Here is a 21,089-nt window from a genome sequence, read left to right on the forward strand (position 1 = left end):
TTCAGCAGCATGTGAATGAGCAAGATAGGCGGAAATTCCCCGCACTTCAGCAGCGAGCTGCTCCACACGATCAGACAATTGCTTCATCTCCATTGAGAGAAAAATTCCCCAAAAAAAAAAGTCCAGAAAAACCAGAGAGGTTGGCAGCTATCAGATTGCAGACCCCTGAACCTATCCACAACAACTAGCAGTAGCCGTGGGGGGTTCCTATGGTGCCCTAGACCCCTCGATCACAGCCGGAGAGCTACATAGCCTAAAGACAGAAAGAGAGAAAAACTAAACTGCCCCAGAGCAGACCCCAAAGCAATAGGCAGCCCCCAACATATAATGACGGTGAAGCAAGATGAAAACACCAACACAGATAGAAAGATAGGCTGAGCAAATGATGGGGCCCAAGCTAACTACACAGGACAGGATAGGAAAGCTGCTGTCTGCCATCCGCAAAAACACTATCAAAATGAGCCAACCGACTGATAGGAAAAACAGGCCCTGAAGTCGCTAGGCTTCAAAAGACTATATCAGCACTCAGGTATATTCTGAAGACAGAGCAAAAGATCAACAGATCAGAGACAAAAATGGAATTCAGCTCACCCCCGCCGGGGATGGCAGAACTCCCAAAAAACAAGGCAAAACAAAAACAAAACTGAAGAGTGCAAAGCAGAGCAGAAAAACTTAGCTTTGAGATGCAGGAATCAGACTGGTCTCCAAGAATCCAGCAGGAAAATCACCAGCCAGGAAGAAGGGTGTCGGCAGCCTTATATCCAGTCCTCAATTCCAGCCACCCAGTCATCATCTAGCTGCCCAGGTGTTTGGTAATCGCCTCACTAGTTCATCAGACCTCAATGGTGAAGGGAAAAATGAACTCACAACAGTGGTGTGCTTTGGTAATACTCTTGGGATCTCTGCTAGAATATTAAAAATATCCCATTGCGGGGTAAGAGGGAACTCAAAACCACTCAATTGTTGTAACTCAGAATGAATATCACGCCATAACTTTTGAATTTTGGGGCAACCCCACATATGATGGTAGATGTCAGTATTATGTAAACCACATTTAACACATTGATAAGAATTTGTAGGAGACATTCTGGATTGGACGTACTGGGTAATATAAGCTCTATGTAGTAATAATATGGCCATATTGGTATAACTATTATATGGAATAACTTTCCTTTGTGTCTCAGTAGCTTCTAATATATCTCCAACTTCCAACCCCTCCATATCCTTTATCCATCTCGCCGGACCCGAGGTTTTAGCATCCCAAGACCATTCCTTCCGCAGAGTGCCAATAATTTTGTTTCCGTGTTCCCTGTAGGAATCCCATGAAAATCCGGCATATTTTGAAGAGTTATCAACAAGGGATCTAATGCTAAATTAAACAATAATGGAGACAATGGGCATCCCTGCCTCGTGCCCCTCCAAATGGCAAAGGGCACCGACAGGGTGTTGTTTATAAAAAGCCTAGATGTGGGGTCCCTATATAACAATTTAATAGCATTGCAGAACCATGACCCAAACCCTCTGAGCTCCAACAACTTATGTAAATAATTCCAGTAGACCCTGTCAAAGGCCTTATATGCATCAAGACCCACCACTATGTTCCTTTTGCCCTTATTGACTCTACAACTAGATATAGTACCTATTGCTGTTCTTATATTATAGGTTATCGATTTCCCATGTACAAACTCCATCTAATGTGGTGAAATTAACTTGGGAATAATCTGCTGAACCCTGGTTGCCAATATTTTTGTCAAGAGTTTAAAATCTGCATTGAGCAGTGAGATTGGGCGGTATCCCTCCACTTGCAGTGGATCCTTCCCAGGCTTAGGAAGCATATTGATGCAAGCCTCATTAAATCTATCTGGAATATAACCCTTTTCTATGATTCCATTAAATAACTCACCTAGGTATGGACCTACCCATGGGCCTAAGATCTTATAATATTCTCTACTAAACCCATCTGGACCCAGTGCCTTAGAAATCTTAAGAGTAGAGGTGGCCGACAGAACTTCCGTAATGGTAATGGGTAAATTAAGGAGGTTTCTCTGATCCTCCGTAATACTAGGAGCCACCCCATCCCCAAAGAAACATGATGCCTCCAAAATCTCCTCTCCCCCTCCTGCATACAAAGATAAAAAAAAATCTAGATTCCTCTATTATTTGTTCATTGTCCGCTGTGACCGTGCCACTTTGATTACGAATTCTGGCAATCCTAGTTGCTTGTCTAAAAGGTTTAGTGAGAGAGGCCAGTAACCTTCCCGGCCTGTTCCCCCATTTAAAGTATTTGTGTTTTTGATAATCTAGACTGTACAGCGCTCTCTCGTGCTCAATATTTTCGGCAGTCTCTTTAGCCTCTATGAATTTTTGTTTATTTGTGGGGGTATTAGAACATTTAAAATTTTTATAAGCCTGGGTTAATTCTTCCTGAGCTGCCAACATGGCCTCTAATAATTTTTTCCATTTATTCCCGACATAAGAGATGACTTGTCCCCTTAAAACTGCCTTAGAGGCGGCCCAAAATAAATGAGGATCAGCACAGTGCTCCCTATTGTCTTCTTTGTATGTGTTCCACGACATCTGCAAATAAGCCTTAAACTCATCAGACGAGTATAGTTAAGAGGGAAACCTCCACCTCTTTTCCTTGCATGCCAGATTTACCAATCTAGATTTGAAAACCACCGGGGCAAGATCAAATATCTGAACATCCAAGATATCTGTCGATAGAACAAGGGACACCATCAATAATCCCAATAACCAATAGTCTAATCTTGCATGTGTATTATGAACATGAGTGCAGTGCGAGAAATCTTTATCAGTGGGATGCTGCCACCTCCAAATATACGTCAACCCCAAATGATCCATCAGCCTCTGGATGAGACCTTCATGTATTGTTTTATTTTAAAATTTGTTTGTTAAGCACCAGGATACAAAGAATGTACAACATACACAATGACTAATGATAACAGGCATTATATAAAGCACACGTCTCCGTCCATAATAAAATGTAATACAAAGAAATTGCACATTCTTATAGATAAACAAGGTAACATGTATATTTCCTTCTAGCATATGTAAAGGACAATGCTTTATGTATTTTCCCACATGTGTATCAATCCAATTTCACAAACCTTGTCATATCATGCAACCGTAGGAATTAACTAAAACTCCTAAACTACAACTACCACTACATCAACTAATATCTACTATTTCCGCAGCCTGGTTTCCTATATCATATTGTGTCGCCTGTGATGTCTCAGTCTTGCAACGTGAGGTGAGAGGAATTCCACCTCTCCCAGATCTTTTCAAATTTACCCGGGTATCCCCTGTTTTGTATAACGAGCGCTCATATGGGACAATTGAGTTCACCAGCTCGATCCAAAACCTAAGGGAAGGACATGAGCCCCCCATCCACCGCAGTGCCAACACCTTTCATGCCATAAACAGCGTCTCGCGCAGGAAGACCCCAGTATAGCGATCCCAAATCTCCTCCTCCCACACCCCAAACAAGCAGACCAATGGCTCTAGAGGGACAGGGGCTTGCACCAGGGATGTCAGTAGTGTAGTCACCTCTTTCCAGTAATGTAGGATAGTGGGACATTGCCATACCATATGGATAAAATCAGCATCTGGCGAGTGACATTGCAAACATTCTGATGATTGAAGCCGACCCATCCTAAAAAGTCGCAACGGCGTTAAATATGATTGATTAATTATATACAGTTGTATCATTCTGTTGTTAACAGATGGTGATACTCCAATCGGAGATTTCAGAATCTCCTCCAACTCCTCTCCTTGCACTTCAGGAATGAGTCGTTCCCACGTCATCTTTAAAGAGCTTATGGCCGAATCTGCCCCTACTGACAGCATATATGTGTACAAGGAGGATATGAGACCCTGGGGACCCTGTGACTTAAGAATTCCTATTAGAGGTAACGATGAAATAGTACGGTCCACACCCCCATCCCTCATGTGTGACTGAAGAGCAGATCTCAGCTGCAGATAGCGAAAACATTGAGACCTCGGAATATCATGTGTAGCCTGCAATTGTTCAAAAGACTTTAAGGTCCCCTGGTCATACAAGTCTCCCACTGAAGAGACGCCACACTGGGTCCAAAAAATGGCGGATGGGTGATTCAGTAGCCCTGGAAAATAGTTATTACTCCACAGGGGCATTTCAGCTATAACATCTTTAAACCCTATTACATTCTTGATTTGTCTCCATATCAATCGAGCCAGCCGGAGCAGGGGTAATAGACGTGGGGCATTAGTTTTTTCCAACTCAAGGAAACCTAATAGGCAATCCGCTTATGCAGCGTGAAGCAGGTGGCTTTCAGAGTTAGAGAGGCAATTACCCAGCATCCAGTTATTTAAAGCTTTAGCCTGCCCAGCTACGTAGTATAGGAAAAAATCTGGTAACGCCGCCCCACCTCCCCTCTTTGGTCTTTGTAGAGTTGACAATTTAAGTTTGGGCCTAGTTTTCCCCCAAACAAAGGACGTGACTAGAGAATTAAGAGTAACAAAAAAGGACTTGGGCACGGCTACCGCACTGTGCTGAAGGGAGTAGCTAAATTTAGGGAGTAATATCATTTTAGTCAGGTTAATGCGTCCAGCCACAGATAATGGGAGCCTACTCCAAGACGCAAATTTAGCTTTAACTAGTTCCAACAACGGGTGGAACCTTCATGTATTGTAGCTCCATGGTTGTGTAATCCTGATCTATCTATAGACATATCATGTGCTTCATTAAAGTCCCCCCCAATTATCAAATTGGTTGTGTCCCAACCTGCCAACTTAGAGAGTAACTGAGTCTGAAACTGCGAGTCTGGACCATTAGGTGCATAAATATTTACCAAATTATAGCAAACTCCTTCTTTTTGCATCAGCGGTCATCTTAGGTGGGGAGGTAGTATTCTGGTGCCTAGTCGAGGGTCTATTGGATTTTCCAGATTTGGCTACGAATTTTTCCATAGTGAAAAAGAGACCTGATGAGCTTGTGTAGGTTTGGCAGTGGCGTCGCTATTGAATATCTGCCTCACATGTAACTGCCCCGGTTACCATGCAATCAGGTGATGCTGCGGGGAGCACTCCAGCGTGTGCCCCATGTATTGGAATCCACATTTCGCGTGGATGTCAGCGCTGCCTGCGCCTAGGACCTCCAGGATTCCCGGAGAGCTGGTCCCGCTATCAGGGGAACCTTGTCCGGGCCATATCCCTGCTGCCCACTCAGTGCTGGGGTGTGATGGCAGCGGATTCAATCTGCCGTCACGGAGCTCTATTAAAATGTGGCCATCTTCAAGCTACGCCTCCCGAAGGCCCCGAGAGTCAAGTTTTACTTAACAGACACCTGCCCTTTAAATGTCCGGGCGATCAGTAAGGGTTATATAAAGAATTATGAGACGAGATTTCAGCAAAATTATATATCGAGAGTTCAGTAAAAGTTATGTAACGAGAATTCCATGAAAGTTATGCAACTAGAGATGGGTTTTGGTTAATATCTCGAGGGGATTATGTTTGATGCTGTATTTCTCTTAAGGCCAATGTGCGATTATTCAGATAGCACAGCGTTTGTTGTCTTACTGTCTCAGCGAGGACAGCTCGAGTACAGGACTGCCGTGCACTTCATTCCTTCTGTTACAGCTGCTGTAGCTCCGTGCCTTTAGACTGGTGTCTGGAGAGCGGGTGGCAATGTGTTCCTTTGTATCTCAGCCTTGCCTGCTGATCTGTTGTCAGTGTCTTCACCCTGTTGCCCCCCAGCTCCCTGAGCTCTTCCCCTGTGTTTCTCTGCACGCGGTGAGTCTTGTGATTTATAAGTGTCCCTTTATGTTCTTTTTAATTCTAAAAGATAGCATTGGTAAATTTATAAGCAACAAAAATCCGAAGGCAGAAATTATTGCCATATTATTAGAAAATCTAATAATAAATTTTTATGGAGCACCAAAAATCTTTATAGTTTTTTAAATAAAGATAATACCTTCCATAGAAACTCGTATATGGTAAAGTGGGAATCAGAACTAAATATTCTATTAACCACGAACAATGGGAAAACGCTATCAGAAACTCATATTTGTCCAATATTTCTATGATCCTTCACGAGGCTTCCTATAAAACCCTCGTTAGATGGCGTTACACCCCTTCTCACCTAGCTCATATTGACCAAAAGAACTCACCCTTATGTTGGAGAAATCGCGGACTACATGGTAATCTTCTAAAGTTAAAAGCCTGTGGAAACAGGTATCGATATATGGACTCCCTTCTCAAGAGGCATTACCCGTTAACTCCAAAGGCCGCTCTTCTCTCTATTGACCTTGAAGAGTTCGACCCTTCGATAAGGTTTGTTATAATACATATTTTCCTGGTGGTTAGGAATTCCCGGGCATTGTACTGGAAAAGAGTGGATGTGCCAAAGTTTTCAGACATTTTGGAGAAAATCTCTTCGCACTACTCTTTGAAACTATGCTTCGCTATTATTAATGATAACTTAAAGAAACACGCAAAGAAATGGGACAAATGGAAATCAATTCCAGTTACGGCTTAAACCAAAGATATACTTTATTGTCCAAATAATAAACAACATCTGCGCTATGGTACGGCTGATGGAATACTCCAACAGATCTGGTCAACACATAACCTTTTTTTTTATTATACTGATCATTAAGTTGCTACAGTTTTTTTATGTTATAAACTTATGTTAGATAAAGCTTATACAGTTTACATCTGCATTAATTTCATATGCAAAGCTATGGAAATGTATATTTGGAGTTTTCTAGTTTTTATTGTCACCCCATTTCCCCTTCCCTTTCCTCCCCCTCTCCTTATTGTACCCCCTCCCCCTTTTCCTAAAACCTTACATTTCCCTCCTCACTCCTCCCTTTATTAAAACTTCCAAATCAATAAAAACAGTTAAATACATATAAAAAATAAAAGAAAAATTTCCCATATTCTGAACATGAAAAAGGCTTCTCCCCTGTGTGGGTTCTCTGGTGCATAACAAAATCTGGTTTTTGGCTAAAACACTTCCCGCATTCTAAGCAGGAGAAATGGCTTCTCCCCTGTGTGAGTTCTCTGGTGCTTAACAAAATTTGATTTCTGTGTAAAACATTTCCCACATTCTGTGGGTGCACACATCCCCTCAGCAAAGCATCCCAGCAGCTAAACATCTAGAAGAAGCAATTAATCCATGGCAGGGAATTAACATCCATCTTCTCTCTTCACACAGGCACAACCTCCGCTTGCTGTTCTCTGCTGTTTATCATCCTGCAACATTTCTTTTAATGGTATAGAACATAGAACTCTGCTGTCTATCAACTACTGCCAAGTTATCCTGTAACAACTTTAATGTCATATAACATAGAACTCTGCTTGCTGAATTATTTCTATAATTCATCTGTTGCATTGTACTCAATACTCACTGCTGTACATCCATGGCTGGGGTCATTGTAGATATTATCTTGGGAAAGGTGTTATAGCATAGATATGGTACCAGGACAAGTGTTTTTGATCATCTATCCACCCCCTGGTGTTGGAACAGCTGCTAAATTATCCCAAATGAGCTCCCACAATCCCTCTCTCCTGACCCTGCAGTGTGACCTATAAATTTAGAAGCATTCTAAGGTGTGCATGCCATGTGGGGTGCACGCATCTCCTCAGCAAAGCATCCCAGCAGCTAAGCATATAGATGAAGCAGTTAATCCATGGCAGTTTGTCAGGGCAGGAGCCAGGTAACTCACACTTTGCTTTCCCTTTTAGCCATGTGCTTTATTTCTATCCCCCTGTGTTCCGTTGCCATCCACATTCATTGCCCCATCCCCCCTCCATTAAGACTCATACACATCAGCCCCTCTATACTTCCCTCTCCCATGTACACCTCCTATGCAATTCTCACCTTCCTGAAAAACCTCAGCCCATCTTGCCTAAACACATCGCACAAAAAACTTCTGACAATTCCAATAACTACTTGCTCTTTATCTTCCTACTCCTACTGATTTTAGGGGACATCTTCTCCAATCCTGGTCCACAAACCCTCAACCCCTACCCTACTTCACATCGAAACCTTACTAACCTTATCAATATTAGCTGCACTCCCTCATTTCCTTCTTTTAATTGTGCCCGCTGATATCCACGGTCTGTATGTAACAAACTTGATTTCCTGCACAATTACTTTCTGAATAGCTCTCTTAATCAGTTGGTCCTCACTGAAACCTGGATTCAGGATTCTGACCCTGTCTCCCCTGCTGCCATTTCCCATGGTGGCTTACAATTCTCCCATTCCCCAAGACCCACAAACAGACTTGGTGGTGAAGTCGGCATACTTCTGTCCCCACAATGAACTTTCCAGGTCATCCCCCCAGTTCCATCACTCTCATTCCCTTCTTTTGAGGACCACACCATCAGGCACTTCTGTCCCCTCTCCCCCAGAGTAGTGGTCATATTCCAGCCCCCAGGCTCATTCACCCACTTCCTGGACTGTTTCTCTGCCTGGCTGTCGCAATTCATGTCTTCAGAACTACCAACCATTATGCTGGGAGACTTCACCATCCCCATTAACGAGCCCTACTTCCACATCTGTATCCCAGCTTCTGTTACTAACCACAGCTCTCAACCTTTCAAACACACAAAGATGGTAATACCCTTGACCTGATCTTTGTCTGGCTCTGTTCAATCTCCTACCTTGATAACTCACTGCTTCCTCTCTCTGACCACAACATTCTCTCCTTCACGCTCACAATTCCTTGCCCACCCCAGCACACTCCTACCTACTACACATTCAGAAATCTACAAGCCATTAACCTTCATACACTTTCAGACTCCCTACACTCATCACCGTCCCCAATCTCCTCTTTTTTCCATTCCTGAATCATAGAATCATAGAATCGTAGAGTTGGAAGGGACCTCCTGGGCCATCTGGTCCAACCCCCTGCTCAAAGCAGGATTCGCTAAATCATCCCAGTCAGATGTCTGTCCAGCCTCTGTTTGAAGACTTCCATTGAAGGAGAACTCACCACTTCTCCTGGCAGCCTGTTCCACTCATTGATCTGGCTGTACACCACTACAATGACACTCTTAGAAGCACCCTTGACCAAGTCGCTCCCCTCAACCTCTGAACTTCCAAGCACAGAATAAAACAGCCCTGGCTCACATCACAAACTCAACTTCTTCAGCAATGCTCTGAGTATTGAACTCTTATGGAGGAAAACTCTCCCACCAGAAGACTTCATCCACTTCAAATTTATGTTAAGAACCTATAACTCTGCCCTTCACCTCGCCAAACAGACCTACTTCACCACCCTGATCTCCTCACTATCCGACAACCCCAATAAACTTTTTGACACCATTCACTCCCTCCTCAGGCCAAAAGCACAAGCCCTTATCACAGACATTTGTGCTGATGACCTGGCCTCCCACTTTACAGAGGAAATAGATAATATCTATCAGGAAATCCACTCCCAGACACCAGGTGCTGTGAGTCTCATCCCTCCCTGCATTTCCCCTGGCTCATGCTCCACATTTGATCCCATCACAGAAGAAGTCTCCAGGCTCCTCTCTTCTTGTCCAACTACGTGAACTACTGACCCCATTCCCTCACATCTACTCCAGTCTCTCTTTCTAGTCGTCACAACCCACCTAACTAAAATCGTTAATCTCTCCCTCTCATCGGACATTTTCCCCTCCTCTTTCAAACGCACTATCATTACTCCATTATTAAAGAAACTTGCTCTCGACCCATCCTGCACAAACAACTACAGACCAGTCTCCAATCTCCCCTTCATCTCTAAACTCTTGAAGCGCATGGTCTACTCCCACCTTACCTGTTACCTCTCAATTCACTCCCTCCTAGACGCTTCACAGTCCGGCTTCTGCCCCCTACATTCAACTGAAACTGCACTCATTAAAGTGACCAATGACCTTCTGATGGCAAAATGTAACGGTGACCACTCTCTGCTCATTTTTCTTGACTTTTCTGCAACTTTTGACACTGCTGACCACCATCTCCTACTCTCTAGGCTCCAGTCACTAGGCATTAAGGACACTGCTCTCTCCTGGTTCTCTTCCTATCGCTCTGACTGATCCTTCAGTGTTTTGTTCACTGGCTCCACTTTATCTCCTCTTCCTCTCACTGTTGGGGTACCTCAGTGCCCAGTACTTGTCCCCCTTCTCTTCTCTCTCTACATGGCCCCAATTGGACAGACTATCAGCAGATTTGGGTTTCAGTGCCATCTTTATGCTGGTGACACACAACTATACACGTCATCCCCCGACCTTACCCCCGCTGTACTACATAACGCCAGTGACTGTCTGACCGCAGTCTCCAACATCATGACCGCTCTCTATCTGAAACTCAACCTTTCCAAAACTGAACTTCTTCCGCTCCCACCGTCTACTAAACTCCCTAAATCTGACATTTCCCTCTCTGTGGGTGGCACCATAATTATACCCGGCAGCAGGCGTGCTGTCTGGGTGTTATGTTTGACACCAATCTCCTCTTCACCTCCCATATACAATGTCTTGCTCGCTCTTGCCACTTACACCTAAAGAACATCTCTAGAATCCGCCCTTTTCTCACCATGGAAACAACAAAAACCCTCACTGTCACCCTGATACACTCCCGCCTGGTCTACTGTAATGCTCTATTAATTGGCCTCCCCCTCACTTGACTTCCCCTCTCCAGTCCATCCTTAATGCAGCAGCCAGGGTCATCAATTTGGCTAATAGGTACTTGGATGCGTCCGCTCTATGCCAGTCGTTATACTGGCTGCCCATTCATTATAGGATCCAATTCAAAGTACTTGTTCTCACCCACAAAGTTCTCCACAGTGCGGCACCCCCTTTCATCTCCTGCTTCATTTCTGTCTATCGGCCTAGCCGATCGCTGTGCTCTTTAAACGACTTTTGACTAACCTCTGCACTAATCCGTACCTCCCAATCCCGACTCCAAGATTTCTCCCGTGTTGCACCAATCCTCTAGAATGCTCTACCACAAGAAATTTGGACCAGCCACAACTTGCCCAGTTTTAGGCATTCCCTCAAAACACATTTGTTCAGAGCGGCCTATCACATTCCCTAATCAAAAAACATTTTATTTGTAAGTGTGCGTATGTAGCCAATTCACTATCTCTATCTATCCGCCACTCCCTCAAGATGACTGGAATATCATTGTAAATACACACCTGTACTTTATCTCCCCCACCTCATTGTACAGGGTGGGCAATTTATATGGATACACCTTAATAAAATGGGAATGATTTGTGATATCAGCTTCCTGTTTGTGGCATGGCACATTAGTATATGGGAGGTGGAAAACTTTTCAAGATGGGTGGTGACCATGGTGGCCATTTTGAAGTTGGCCATTTTGGATCCAACTTTATTTTTTTTCAATGGGAAGAGGGTCATGTGACACATCAAACTTATTGAGAATTTCACAAGAAAAACAAAAGTGTTCTTGGTTTTAACATAACTGTATTCTTTCATGAGTTATTTTCAAGTTTCTCTTTGTTTACAGCCATTGACATGTTGCACAGGTTAACACGTGAGGAATGGATAGAAATTATTTTGATGTCTGTTGAACGCAAGAAAACTGTCACAATTCCTGTTTTATTTAGGTGTATCCATATAAATGGCCCACCCAAAAAAGTTTGCCTCATCACTGAACATAATGTTCTGTGCAAACTGAGGGTCCTGTTCCAATTTTTGTTTTGCCCATTCTGCAAATTCAGCGCACCGATCTGGGTCACCAAGCATTCCCATTTTATTTAGGTGTAGCCATATAAATAGCCCAGCCTGTAGATTGTAAGCTCTCATGAGCAGGGTCGTTTTATTTTGCTTTAATTATTGTATTATTGTTAACGTTGTATTACAAAATCACGGAGGGCACCATCAAGAAGTCAAACCAATAGAGAGGGACCCAATCACCGAATGTCTTAACTAAATAGTACACAAGCACAGGCAAAGAAGACATACACAAACGACAGGGATCACCATGAAAACAATCACAATGTCACCCGATGAAGTCACGACGGTGACGATCCGCGTCGGGTTATCGGAGCGACACTATGCCCCTCCATACTCATCTATGCATAGTGGCTATCTATACTGAATGAGTATCTCCTATTTCAGCTTGCTGGGGTGGTAAAGTATTCTAGGAAGGGTTGCTAATTTTCTTGCTACTGGCGCTATTTTTTACCCTTTGGTATATTGATTTATTGGATATTGGTTGGTGTTCCAACCTCTATCCTAATGGACTGTTAACCCTATCCCTACTATCTATAGCTGTGATTCTTTGCTTCAGCAATTTTGTATAGTTTATCTGCACATTATCATTGGCTGCAGCTAGGAATTTAGGCTTACACTCTGGTGCAAAAATACTGTCTTATATTTGTATAGGTCATTTTTTTGTATTTCTTGTGTTTATAAATCGAATTTACAACTAGGAATTTTTCCTGTACTTTAACACAAGACCTCTTCTTATTATAATGGTATATATTGTGGACATGCTGCATGTGACATTCTGTGCATAATTAGCGGATTTTGTACAGGGCTTGTGTTTGCTCCCATGTATACAGCTTATGGTTATTAACCACTGTATATTTTAAATGTTTTTAGTATTTTTTTGTGCTTTGTGTGTTCTAAAAAAAAAATTTGTGATTATTTTCATGGTGATCCCTGCTGTTTGTGTATGTCTTTTTTGCCTCTGGTTGTGTATTATTGATGACCTTGTTACGACTGTTGTGTTTGAAACTGTTAAACTGTCAACGCTGCGTAATATGTTGGCGCTATATAAATAACGATTATTATTATTATTATTATTATTATGAACAGGAAAAAGGCTACTCCCTTGTGTGAGTTCTCTGGTGCCTAACAACATTTGATTCACGTGTAAACCATTTCCCACATTCTGAACAGGAAAAAGGCTTCTCCCCTGTGTGAGTTCTATGGTGATTAACCAAACCTGAATTCTGGATAAAACACTTCCCACATTGTGAACAGGAAAAAGGCTTCTCCCCTGTGTGGGTTCGTTGGTGCTTAACCAAATCTGAATTCTTGTTAAAACACTTCCCACATTCTGAACAGGAAAAAGGCATCTCCCCTATGTGGGTTCGCTGGTGAATAACTAGCCTTGATTTCTGGCGAAAACACATCCCACATTCTGAACAGCAAAAAGGCTTCTCCCCTGTGTGAATTCTATGGTAATTAACCAAATCTGAATTCTGGATAAAACACTTCCCACATTCTAAACAGGAAAAAGGCTTCTCCCCTGTGTGGGTTCGTTGGTGCTTAACCAAATCTGAATTCTTGTTAAAACACTTCCCACATTCTGAACAGGAAAAAGGCTTCTCCCCTATGTGGGTTCGCTGGTGAATAACTAGCCTTGATTTCTGGTGAAAACACATCCCACATTCTGAACAGCAAAAAGGCTTCTCCCCTGTGTGAATTCTATGGTGATTAACCAAATCTGAATTCTGGATAAAACACTTCCCACATTCTAAACAGGAAAAAGGCTTCTCCCCTGTGTGGGTTCGTTGGTGCTTAACCAAATCTGAATTCTTGTTAAAACACTTCCCACATTCTGAACAGGAAAAAGGCTTCTCCCCTATGTGGGTTCGCTGGTGAATAACTAGCCTTGATTTCTGGTGAAAACACATCCCACATTCTGAACAGCAAAAAGGCTTCTCCCCTGTGTGAGTTCTCTGGTGATTAACAAAATCTGATTTCTGTATAAAACATTTCCCACATTCTGAACAGGAAAAAGGCTTCTCCACTATGTGAATTCTCTGGTGCTTAACCAAAGATGATCTCTGGTTAAAATACTTCCCACATTCTGAACAGCAAAAAGGCTTCTCCCCTGTGTGACTTCTCTGGTGATTAACAAAATCTGATTTCTGTATAAAACATTTCCCACATTCTGAACAGGAAAAAGGTTTCTCACCTGTGTGAATTTTCTGGTGTCTAACAAGATTAGTTTTATGTTTAAAATATTTCCCACATTCTGAACAGGAAAAATGTTTCTCCTCTGTGTGAGTTCTCTCATGCCTAACAAGTTCTGAATTCCAGTTAAAGCATTTCCCACACTTGGAGCAAGAAAATCTTTTCTCCGCTGTGTGATTTTTTTGATGTTTAAGAAACGACTTTTTGAGGGGAAAACTATTTCTATATTCTGAATGTGAAAATGGCTTATTTTCTTTAGGAACAGTTTGTTTTTTAATGCCTCTTTTGTGACTTTGATTTTCTTTAGTAGTCAGTAATGAATCAGAAGATGGGACCTGTTTCATAGGATCAGATGACAGATCATTGCTGTGAATGAATGATGATATATCTGGAGTAATAGCATTCACTTCTGTTGTATCTTGTAGGATTTCAAGATCATCAGATTGAAAAATTGAAGATGTCAGCTGTCCTGATCTCCTGGTAGAGTCATCTGCTAAGAAAAAAAACAATTATTTTGAATATAATATCCTTGAATTTTATATTTTTGAAAATGGCTACTTAAACTGTCTGTAAAAATGGAAAATTATATAAAAATATTGAATGACTGACCAAGACAATGACAGTTCACAGTCTAATAGAAAACCTTGTTGGATGAACCAGTAGTGTGTGATGTTCAACTGTTTGTTCATTCTGCCTCCCAAAAATAATAAATAAACAGCAACCCATCAATGATATGTAGGCAAAAATACCACCAATAACAACTCCTACTCATCTCACAAAATACAAGTTCCCACTCAGGTCCATCATCTGTCATAGAAAAAACAGATGTCCACATTATTAGCGGCTCAACGACTCTTGAAAAGCAACATGGCTTCCATAAACAAATCCAGCAAAATGCACTCTTTCCAAGTCAAATCTCCCCCTGGCTTCTGAGCTTTGCAGTGTACCTAAACCACATTTACCATCCATGTATTTGGCATCACTGCAATGAGAAGGACCCACTTAGTTTTCTATGTGCGTGTCTAGTGGAGCACAATCCGGACATTATGTGCTGGGCAATAATATGGCATATTTGTAATCTTCACTCTCCAACATCCCCTGTGTGCTAATTTCCGCAAAGTGCCTGTGGAGTCAAAATAGTCACTACTCCTATAGATTAATTGACCGAGGGTTATAATTTCCAAAATGTAGTCACTTTATGAGGATTTCTACTGCTCTGGATTTCTGACATTTTGTCATATTGAGACTTGCGCAAACGGTATGTCCCATTTTCTCTGGGATCTGCTCCTGTGATGGCTGCTTCTGTCACTAGGTGCCATCTTAGGCCACTTTCACACTTCAGGCTTTCGGTATACGGCATGGTGCGGCAAAAAACCAGACTGCCGGATCCGGTGCCTGTTACGAACAGATCCGGCTTTTTCCCCGTGCTGTATCATTGCTGCCGCATTGCGCCGGATGGCAATGCGGCGCGTACGTTTTTTCCGGATCCGGAGAAAATAGCCCGTCCGGCGTCTGGAAAAAACATTGCATGCAACGTTTTTTTCCAATGCCGGACCAGTTTTTCGCACTGCGCATGCCCGGAAACCTTCTCTGCCAGGAATATATCCGGCAGAAAGAAGGATCCGGTGTCTGCGTTTGCGGCCGGATCCGGTAGTCCGGTTTTTCACTGCACCATGCCGGATACCGAAAGCCTGAAGTGTGAAAGCGGCCTTATTCATTCTCCAGGCAGCACCGGTGATGGAGGCAACGTTAGAAACAGAAGCTGTAAGCGGCACAGGCACTGTTCAGCCACTAAGATTAGGGTGCCTGGGACCAGTAGTACCGGCCAGTCTGGCAGTATGTGTGGGTGCTGTCCAGTTGAAGTTATCTGCTCCCTGCTTCAGCCAATTGGAAAGCACCGCACCCTACTAAAGATTGAAGCATATTACCGAAGGCTGTCAGATACAGCCTTGGCCTGCTCTGGTTCAGTCCTCGGTGCTCAGCTCCCGGCTTGTGTATTTGCTTCCTGTTATGAACCCGCTCTGTTTACGGACTACTTTTGCATCTTATAACTTTTTATTTTCTCTCCTCTCCTGGTTCTGACTCGACATCTATTCTTCTTGCTATTTCACACCTCAAAATAGCAGGTAACACCATCACCCAAGCCTAGGAGTCTTTGTGTAAGTCCAGATCCATATAGAAGGGTTAAAGGGTGATGAGCAAGATCTGGAAAATGGAGTAGATAGCGCCAAGCCTCTTCATGGTGGACATCTTTTGAGCTGCCAATTGACCACGTACAATGCCCCCAATAAATTTTGTCGTCAAACTATTCCAGCAAAATTGCCTTCATACAACTAAATGGCGCTCTTTCCCTTGTTAACCCTGCCATGTGCCCAGACAGTAGTGTACAACCGTATATAGGGTTTTGTCGCATTCAAGAGAAGTTGGAAAATAACTTGTAATGTCAATTTGTTTCCTATTATCCTTTGTGAAGAATTTCACAGTTATCACCACATAAATTGTCATACGTCAGATTTGAAAAATGGGGTCTGATTACGAAGGCAAAACTGGCTGCGAGAAGTGGTTAAATCAGCATTTTGGGCACTAACTACTGTAGTTGAAAACCGAAGATTGATCATTTCAGTAGATGTATTATTGTCTAACTCAACAATCTTCATCAGTAAAAATTGAGTAGTGGTGAAACCTCTCTGGGTAATTAGAGGATGGGGCTCGGTGACGTCACAATCTAAACTATTGTGAACACAAAAAGTCCCAATATAATTATATAGGAAAAAACTTGTATATGAAATCAAGCAAACAAGAACAATGGAGGAAACTGAACCACCACCATAGAGTATAATCCTAAAATGATTTTATTACGTATGTATTACAATCAAACAAAACTGCTGTATACCAGTAAAAAGGTCACCAACATAAGGTGCAAAATTAGCATGTAATACAGACATCACATTAAATATAAAAATATATATAAAACAGGCATAATAAAGTGCAATAGTGCATGAGCAAAATCCTGAAATTGTGCAATAAACTGCCTGTTAAACCATCCTCAATAAAATGTGCTAAGTGCCAAAAGCCAAGGAAAAAATAATAAGAGAATGGCCATACATAGACCTCAGCAGGCGCAAATCAGATTACGGTTTATTAGCTGGATTTAAACAAAGTAAGCCATACACTATGGAAGGTGTCTCCTCTCCCTTTTTTGCTCTGTTCATGGTTAGGTCGGTTTGTGACCATTCATTTCATTGTATTGAATTGGAGTTGTATTACAGCATTGGGTTACTTTGTTTAAATCCAGCTAATAAACCGTAATCTGATTTGCACCTGCTTAGGTCTATGTATGGCCATTCTCTTATTTTTTTTTCCTTGGCTTTTGGCACATTGCACATTTTATTGAGGATGGTTTAACAGGCAGTTTATTGCACAATTTCAGGATATTGTTCACGCACTATTGCACTTTATTATGCCTGTTTAATATATATTTTTACATTTAATGTGATGGCTGTATTACAAGCAAATTTTGCACCTTATGTTGGTGACCTGTCCCTTTTTACTGGTATACAGCTTTTTTGTTTGATTGTAATCTATATATATATGTATCACCAACCAATCACAAAGCATCTTTCATTTCACCAGAGCTGTTTAAAAGAAGCTGAACTGTGATTGGTTCCTATGAGCAACAGTTTTCCCACTCCACGACAACAACTCAGCAGACACTAACATGGTGGGAGAAATCTAGCATCCCCGGGAACATAAGCTCCAGCCATTGTCTGCCCCTCCAGAAAGGAGCAGAGAGCATATGACATAAATGAATCACCCCCTCCCTGCCCATATACCATCACATATCCTCCATCCCATAGGCACATCTTCCCTCTTAAAAGGATCTCCAGTATGGAATTAGGGCAAATCCATCCAGTGCTTTGGTTCTGACCCCAGGCCTCTCTTAAAGGGATCTCCGGTATGGAAGTCAGGGTAAATACCTCAGCGCTCTGATTCTAACCCCAGGCTGATGGGATAATGTGGGGTATTAGGGGTAGTAGTCCGGTGGATCTCGCTGATGGGATGATGTGGGATATTAGTGGTAGTAGTCCGGTGGCTCTGGTTGATGGGATGATGTGAGATATTAAGGGTAGTAGTCCGGTGGCTCTGGCTGATGGGATAATGTGGGGTATTAGGGGTAGTAGTCCAGTGGATCTCGCTGATAGGATGATGTGGGATATTAGTGGTAGTAGTCCGGTGGCTCTGGTTGATGGGATGATGTGAGATATTAAGGGTAGTAGTCAGGTGGCTCTGGCTGACGGGATGATGTGGGGTATTAGGGGTAGTACTCCGGTGGCTCTGACGGGATGATGTGAGATATTAAGGGTAGTAGTCAGGTGGCTCTGACGGGATAATGTGGGAAATTAGCGGTAGTAGTCCCCAACAACGTTAAACCGGAGATGCACTCATTTATGGTGGACCATTTGGGCTACTATGAGTCCTGACAAGAAGAGTAGAGAAAGTATTAGTTCTCCTCATTTTAGCAGAGATTGTGCAGTAATCTGAATTCCTTAGGATCAAAAGCATAATGTATTTTAAGACATGAATAGAAGAGAGCCCGCAGTGCAGTGACATCACGCAGACATAGGGCGGCAGCTCTTTCCTTTTCAAGCAGGTGGCAGGATCAGCGCAGCCGGCCTGAACGCTGCTAACTCGGCATCATCCTACACAGTATATATCCAAGACACAATGTGGCTTCATTATCGATTTGACCATCTCCTTAAGCGTATGGGGGCCCCTGACTACTCTGCCCAGCCATACGCATAGACGTTTAGTAATGCATATATCAGTGTCATTTAGTGTATTTAGCGCATATCTATAGTATTTCTTAAAGAGATTGTCCAGCACTAGGACAAGCACTTCTTAAACTAAATCTTCGTCCCTGATAGAATAATAAAGCTTATACTCACCTGCCAATCTGGCTCCCTTCCAGCGGTGTTGGCACTCACTACATTGGGACTGCGATGTGGTGGAATGACAAGTGATGCCCAGCACCCAATCAGCGCTGGCGTCACTGTCTCCATCTTTGGACAAACTGAACATGAGAAGGAAGTCCGGGATGAGCTGCAGCTCTGTCTTCCTTTTCATGTTCAGTTTGTCCAAAGGTGGAGACAGTGACGCCAGCGCTGATTGGGTGCCGGGCACCACGTGTCACAACACCGCATCACAGTAGACTACCCCTATACATGTATATTACAGCCATAAACCACACAGAGAGTAGAGATATATCATGGCACAGGTGGAATGTGGTTTATGTAGTTTATGAAAATCCTGTTTCAATTTAGTTGGTTTTAAAAAGAAAAAAGAAATTGAAAACTCAGGCTAGGGGAAGCTCTGTCGTTATTGTACAGAAATTCACACTTGGCCTCACTGTACAATTAATGTTGTCGATTATAAAAACAAAGTTTGGGCAGAAAGACTGGACCTGGTCTTGTAGGGACCATGAGACATTCAGCAGCACAGAAGGGAGAGAAGATTCATCCAATAAGATCTCAGGGATCTAGGAAGCCAACAGCATCATTACCCTCCGCTTTCTCTTACAGGCCAAGCATAAGATTTTTCTTCAAGTGATTTTCTAACTTGTCAGCACACTCTACGTACGCAGTCATTTGACTTTATAGTTACAAATCTGGGCAGGTAACTGTCAGCATCTCCTAATCCCAGGGGGTAGGTGGATCCTCCAGGTTGTAAGTCATTAGAACAGTTTTGGGTGGAGGAGAATGTTGTGGTCCAGAGGCAAAATAGTGATCATGGTAATACGGCCGGACTACACCACCGATAAATCAGCCACAGCTGGTGACTGAGAGGAATCTGTGACTTCTCTGCATTCAGTGGTTACTACTCACCTGGGTAGTCATATGTGGGAATCTCCTCTTTACACCACTCATCACCTCTCACATAAGTCTCTGTAGTATTAATATGGGTCAGATCTTCACCCTGAAAGAAATATAGTAAAAGTCACAGACAGATGGAGAAGTCCCATCTATGATCAGCTCTAATCCTGCCATCTCCACCGCTCTCATTACACAAGTATAAAACATATAATACTGGTGGATAAAACAAGACTGAGCACAAGACCTTCACAGCCGTCTACACATCATAGGGGAGACCTCCTGACACCTTCTCTCCATCTACCTGATGATCCTGAGGAGCACTGGGATCTTTTTGGTTACAGTCCTGTGGAAGAAGAGGACGGGGACATCTCTCTGGTGTAGTCCTCTTACTGGATAGATCTGGAGGAAACACATACAGGGACTGAATTCATTCTCTACATACAGATAATTATAGGCCATGTGTATTTAGTCCTGTCTATTACCTGGAGATGTGAGGGGCTGGGGAACCTCCATTATGACGTCCTTGTACAGATCTCTGTGTCCTTCTAAATACTCCCACTCCTCCATGGAGAAATAGACAGCGACATCCTGACACCTTATAGGAACCTGACACATACAATGATACTGTCATCCCCCGATCCCTTCATAGTGTTACTGTATAATGTCCCAGCATTCCCAGCAGTGTCACCTCTCCAGTCAGCAGCTCAATCATCTTGTAGAGGAGCTCTAAGATCTTCTGGTTGTTGATGTCCTCATGTAGCAGGGGGTGAGGTGCAGGCCCCGTGATTGGGCTCAGGGGTCTTCCACATCCCTCAGACACAGGGTCCTGACAGCGATCACTAGAGGTCTTCTTCACCACTGTGTAATCCTGGTAATGGAGAGACACATTAATAAATCTCACTCCAGACATTTCCAGAGTCCTCACCTCTCCAGTTCTGTCCATCTGTTATTCCCATAGATAAGAATGATGTAATGTGACGTCATCAGAATCTCTCACCTCTCCAGTGAGACGGAAGAGGATCTCTAGGGTGAGGTGTAACATCCTCTCCGCCATCTTGTCTCTGTCCATATCCATCCTTGATGGGTAAATCAGGAAAATTCTCTTATATAGAAGATCTTCACTGAGAGGATCTGATGTTGTAGAGACCTGAATGAGAAGAAGATGAGCCGATGTTCCAAGGATTCTTCTTGTGGGAATTGGCTGTGATATCCCCTGTGCAATATATTTCTAGTATTAATGTGCTCAGTAATGGGGGGGAATCTCCACAACCCTCCACCTGCAGAGCCGCACTCCACATA

At 42.9% G+C, this 21,089-nt stretch overlaps 1 pseudogene; it reads right to left on the bottom strand.

The window, feature by feature from the left end:
- Positions 1-6,533: 6,533 nt before the first annotated feature.
- On the bottom strand, positions 6,534-21,089 carry LOC141063260 (uncharacterized; annotated as a pseudogene).

This window comes from Dendrobates tinctorius, unplaced genomic scaffold (assembly GCF_039654945.1).
Source record: "Dendrobates tinctorius isolate UK_male_01 unplaced genomic scaffold, ASM3965494v1 ptg000249l, whole genome shotgun sequence".
Lineage (NCBI taxonomy): Eukaryota > Metazoa > Chordata > Amphibia > Anura > Dendrobatidae > Dendrobates > Dendrobates tinctorius.